General features: G+C 38.0%; 1 non-coding gene across 1 annotated transcript; it reads right to left on the bottom strand.

Moving 5' to 3' along the window:
• Positions 1-5,060: 5,060 nt before the first annotated feature.
• Positions 5,061-5,168, bottom strand: LOC148572008 (small nucleolar RNA R71). The gene has a single exon (XR_015908447.1). It is a non-coding gene; the product is annotated as a small nucleolar RNA R71 (small nucleolar RNA).
• Positions 5,169-6,320: the final 1,152 nt, after the last annotated feature.

Here is a 6,320-nt window from a genome sequence, read left to right as displayed (position 1 = left end):
CGACCAAAAGCAGGTGAAGAACTCATGTTATACTTAGCTGTCGCAGTGAAGGTTGTGGCGTCAGTTTTGATACGAGAAGACTAGGTCAGACAACATCCTATCTACTTCACAAGCAAGGTCTTGCAAGGCCCCGAAATAAAGTATCAAAAACTTGAAAAGTTCGCATACGCCTTGATAATAGCATCCAGAAGGCTTCGGCTTTATTTTCAATCTTACACCATAAAAGTTCAGACGAACCAGCCCATGAAGCAAATCCTTCAGAAAACAGATGTTGCAGGCAGAATGATTCAATGGGCTATAGAGCTATCCGAGTTTGACTTGAAGTATGAAACTCGGAAAGCCATCAAAGCCCAATGCCTCCTCGACTTCGTGGCCAAATAGGTAGGAGACCAAGAGGAGGCCTCCACTACCTAGGAGTTGTAGATGGACGGTTCCTCAAACAAAGTCAAAAGTAGTGCAGGCATAATACTGGCTAGCCAAGAAGGAATTCAAATAGAAGTCTTCTTGAAATTTGAGTTTCCAACCTCCAACAATCAAGTAGAATTTGAAGCCCTGATTACTGGACTAAAGTTAGCTAAAGAAGTTAGAGCAACCAAAGTAGTCATCTTCGGCAACTCTCAAATCGTGACTTCTCAAATTAACAGAGAGTACCAGGCTAAAGACCCAAACATGAAAAGGTACTTAGAAAAAACTATGGAGTATCTTGGGAAATTCCCTGAAATCGAGGTCAGGCATTGATGAGCGGATAATTTATACGCTTTTTGACATTGTTTTTAGTATGTTTTTAGTAGGATCTAGTTACTTTTAGGGATGTTTTTAATAGATTTTGTGTTAAATTCACATTTCTGGACTTTACTATGAGTTTGTATGTTTTTCTGTGATTTCAGGTATTTTCTGGCTGAAATTGAGGGACTTGAGCAAAAATCAGATTCAGAGGTTGAAAAAGGACTGCTGATGCTGTTGGATTCTAACCTTCCTGCACTCAAAGTAGATTTTCTGGAGCTACAGAACTCTAAATGGCGCGCTTCCAATTGCGTTGGAAAGTAGACATCCAGGGCTTTCCAGCAATATATAATAGTCCATACTTTGGCCAAGAATTGACGACGTAAACTGGCGTTCAACGCCAGCCTTCTGCCCAAATCTGGCGTCCAGCGCCAGAAAAGGATCCAAAACCAGAGTTGAACGCCCAAACTGGCACAGAACTTGGCGTTCAACTCCACAAATGGCCTCTGCACGTGCAACACTTAGGCTCAGCCCAAACACACACCAAGTGGGCCCCAGAAGTGGATTTATTCATCAATTACTTACTCATGTAAACCCTAGTGACTAGTTTATTATAAATAGGACCTTTTACTATTGTATTAGACATCTTTTGGACGCCTGGTTCTTAGATCAGAGGGGCTGGCCATCTCGGCCATGCCTGGACCTTTCACTTATGTATTTTCAACGGTAGAGTTTCTACACTCCATAGATTAAGGTGTGGAGCTCTACTGTTCCTCAAAGATTAATGCAAAGTACTTCTATTTTCTATTCAATTCTTCTTATTTCGCTTCTAAGATATCCATTCGCACCCAAAAACGTGATGAAGGTGATGATTATGTGTGACGCTCATCACCATCTCCCCTATGAACACGTGCCTGACAAACACTTCCGTTCTACATGAATTAAGCTAGAATGAATATCTCTTAGATCTCCTAACAGGAATCTTCGTGGCGTAAGCTAGAATGATGGCGGCATTCAAGAGAATCCGGAAGGTCTAAACCTTGTCTGTGGTATTCTGAGTAGGATTCAATGATTGAATGACTGTGACGAGCTTCAAACTCGCGAGTGCTGGGCGTTAGTGACAGACGCAAAAGGAGGGTGAATCCTATTCCAGCATGATCGGGAACCGACAGATGAATAGTCGTGCCGTGACAGGGTGCGTGAGCATATGATTCACTGAGAGGAGGGGATGTAGCCACTGACAACGGTGATGCCCTTGCATACAGCCAGCCATGGAAAGGAGTAAGACTGATTGGATGAAGATAGCAGGAAAGCAGAGGTTCAGAGGAACGAAAAGCATCTCCATTCTCTTATCTGAAATTCCTACCAATGATTTACATAAGTGCCTCTATCCCTTTTATTGTTTATTTGAATCTAATAAAATATCATGTTTAAATCCGCCTGACTGAGATTTACAAGGTGACCATAGCTTGCTTCATACCAACAATCTCCGTGGGATTCGACCCTTACTCACGTAAGGTATTACTTGGACGACCCAGTGCACTTGCTGGTTAGTTGTATCGAAGTTGTGACAATTATGAATTAAGATCAAAGCACCAAGCTTTGGAGCCATTACCAGGGATTGTTCGAGCCTGGACATCACAATTTCGTGCACCAAGTTTTTGGCGCCGTTGCCGGGGATTGTTTTGAGTCTTCGGCAAGCTTTTGGTCCGGTAACATCAGTGCCAGATTCCCTTTTGATCCGGCAACAGCACCAAGTTTTTGGCGCCGTTGCCGGGGATTGTTCGAGTTTGGACAACTGACGGTTCATCTTGTTGCTCAGATTAGGTAATTTTCTTTTTATTTTCTTTTCAAAAATTTTTTCAAAAATATTTCTAAAATTTTCTCATCTATTTTCGAAAAAAATAAAAATGTTTTCAAAAATAAATTATTCTATGGCTTCAAAATTTTTAAGAATGAATTCTAGTGTTTCATGAAATATGTTGAATCATATCTGGCTGTAAAGCCATACCCAAACTACTTTGGGATTGGTATTCAACTAATCACTCCAGCCCATGTAATTATATGTTGCATCCTGGCTGGCTGTAAAGCCATGTCTAAATTCGTTTGGACTGAGGCTTGCAACTGGTTATCAAGAGCAAGCTAGTTGGAGCTAATCCACCTGCTACTGTTCCTGATCTACCCGCTGTTGATCCACGATCACCTGCTGAAGCTTGGCTGGCCATAGGCCATGTCTAGTGTTTTGGACTGGAGCTTTCATTGAAAGCTTGGCTGGCTAGTGAGCCATGTCTAATTCCTAGACTGAAGCTTTAGACTAACATGGCAAGATTCCTGGAATTCATATTAAAAATTTTGGAATCCTTATTTTTTTTTTCTTTTTTCATATAATTTTCGAAAAATATAAATAAAAATCCAAAAAAATTAGAAAATCATAAAAATAAAAAAATATTTTCTGTTTTTTGTTTGAGTCTTGAGTCATGTTATAAGTTTGGTGTCAATTGCATATGCATCTTGCATTTTTTCGAAAATATCATGCATTCATAGTGTTCTTCATGATCTTCAAGTTGTTCTTGGTAAGTCTTCTTGTTTGATCTTGATGAATTTTTGTTTTGTGTCTTTTCATGTTTATCATATGCATTCTTGAATCCTTAGTGCGTAAGCATTAAAGAATTCTAAGTTTGGTGTCTTGCATGTTTTCTTTGCATTAAAAATTTTTCAAAAATATGTTCTTGATGTTCATCATGACATTCAAAGTGTTCTTGGTGTTCATCTTGACATTCATAGCATTCTTGCATGCATCACATGTTTTGATCTAAAAATTTCATGCATTGCATAATTTTCATGTTTTTCATAAAAATTTCAAAAATCAAAAAAATATCTTCCCCTTTTCTCTCATCAAATTCGAAAATTTGGATTGACTTTTTCAAAAATTTTTAAAAATCAAATTGTTTCTCATGAGTCAAATCAAATTTTCAATTTGAAAATCTTATCTTTTTCAAAAATCAAATCTTTTTCAAAATTCTTAGTTATTCTCGAAAATTCCAAAAATATTTTTCAAAAATCTTTTTCTCATTTTAAATCATAATTTTCGAAAATAACTTAAACAATTAATGTTTTGGTTCAAAAATTTGAAGTTTGTTACTTGCTTGTTAAGAAAAATTCAAACTTTAAGTTCTAGAATCATATCTTGTGATTTCTTATGAATCAAGTCATTAATTGTGATTTTAAAAATCAAATCTTTTTCAAAACTAATTTCAAATCATATCTTTTCAAAAATATCTTCTTATCTTATCTTTTTCAAAAAAAAAATATCTTTTCAAAAATATCTTTTCTAACTTCCTAACTTCTTATCTTTTCAAAAATTTGTTTCAACTAACTAACTAACTTTTTGTTTGTTTCTTAACTTTTTCAAAACCACCTAACTAACTCTCTCTCTCTCATTTTTCGAAAATATCTTCCCTCTTTTTCAAAAATTTCTTTTTAATTAACTAATTATTTTTATTTTTTATTTTTGAATTCAAAAATTTTCGAAAAATACTAACTAATTTTCAAAAACCAATTTTCAAAAATCACTAACTCTTTTTCAAAATAATTTTCGAAAATTATTCCTCCCCCATCTCATTCTATTTATTCATTCATGTCCTAACATCTCATCTCACATTCCAATCCTCACAGTTGTGTTTCTTCCTTTACATCACATCCTTTATCTCCCCCTCTTCTTCTACTTACAAAGGGATCCCTATACTGTGGTATAAAGGATCTCTATTATTATTATCATTTTTCTGGCCATTCTTCCTTGTCATATGAGCAGGAGCAAGGATAAGAACATTCTTGTGGAAGCAGATCCAGAACCTGAAAGGACTCTGAAGAGAAAATTAAGAGAAGCTAAAATACAACAATCCAGAGATAACCTTTCAGAAATTTTCGAACAGGCAGAGGAGATGGCAGGCGAAAATAATAATAATGAAAGGAGGATGCTTGGTGACTTTACTGCACCTAATTCCAATTTACATGGAAGAAGCATCTCCATTCCTGCCATTGGAGCAAACAACTTTGAGCTGAAACCTCAGTTAGTTTCTCTGATGCAGCAGAACTGCAAGTTTCATGGACTTCCATCTGAAGATCCTTTTCAGTTCTTAACTGAATTCTTGCAGATATGTGATACTGTTAAGACTAATGGCGTAAATCCTGAAGTCTACAGGCTCATGCTTTTCCCTTTTGCTGTAAGAGACAGAGCTAGATTATGGTTGGATTCTCAACCCAAAGACAGCCTGAACTCTTGGGATAAGCTGGTCACGGCTTTCTTAGCCAAGTACTTTCCTCCTCAAAAGCTGAGCAAGCTTAGAGCTGATGTTCAAACTTTCAGACAGAAAGAAGGTGAATCTCTCTATGAAGCTTGGGAAAGATACAAACAGTTGACCAAAAAGTGTCCTTCTGACATGCTTTCAGAATGGACCATCCTGGATATATTCTATGATGGTCTGTCTGAGCTATCAAAGATGTCACTGGACACTTCTGCAGGTGGATCCATTCACCTAAAGAAAACGCCTGCAGAAGCTCAAGAACTCATTGACATGGTTGCTAATAACCAGTTCATGTACACTTCTGAAAGGAATCCTGTGAATAATGGGACGCCTATGAAGAAGGGAGTTCTTGAAGTTGATACTCTGAATGCCATATTGGCTCAAAATAAAATATTGACTCAGCAAGTCAATATGATCTCTCAGAGTCTGCATGGAATGCAAGCTGCATCCAACAGTACTCAAGAGGCATCTTCTGAAGAAGAAGCCTATGATCCTGAGAACCCTGCAATAGCAGAGGTAAATTACTTAGGTGAACCTTATGGAAACACCTATAACTCAACATGGAGAAATCATCCAAATTTCTCATGGAAGGATCAGAAGCCTCAACAAGGCTTTAACAATGGTGGAAGAAACAGGTTTAGCAATAGCAAACCTTTTCCATCATCAACTCAGCAACAGATAGAGAACTCTGGACAAAACGCTTCTAATTTAGCAAATCTAGTCTCTGATCTATCTAAGGCCACTGTAAGTTTCATGAATGAAACAAGGTCTTCCATTAGAAATTTGGAAGCACAAGTGGGCCAGCTGAGTAAAAGGATCACTGAAATCCCTCCTAGTACTCTCCCAAGCAATACAGAAGAGAATCCAAAAGGAGAGTGCAAGGCCATTGACATAAGCGCCATGGCCGAACCTCTGAGGAGAGGAGAGGACGTGAATCCCAAGGAGGAAGACCTCCTGGGACGTCCAGTGATCAATAAGGAGCTTCCCTCTGGGGAACCAAGGGACTCTGAGGCTCATCTAGAGACCATAGAGATTCCATTGAACCTCCTTATGCCCTTCATGAGCTCTGATGAGTATTCCTCTTCTGAAGAGAATGAGGATGTTACTGAAGAGCAAACTGCCAAGTTTCTTGGTGCAATCATGAAGCTGAATGCCAAATTATTTGGCATTGATGCTTGGGAAGTTGAACCTCCCTTGTTCATCAATGAACTAAGTGATCTGGATCAACTGACATTGCCTCAGAAGAGACAGGATCCTGGAAAGTTCATAATACCCTGTACCATAGGCACCATG

Source organism: Arachis ipaensis, chromosome B3 (genome assembly GCF_059453495.1).
Source record: "Arachis ipaensis isolate K30076 ecotype BB chromosome B3, ASM5945349v1, whole genome shotgun sequence".
Lineage (NCBI taxonomy): Eukaryota > Viridiplantae > Streptophyta > Magnoliopsida > Fabales > Fabaceae > Arachis > Arachis ipaensis.
This window is presented reverse-complemented; position numbering and strand designations above follow the sequence as displayed.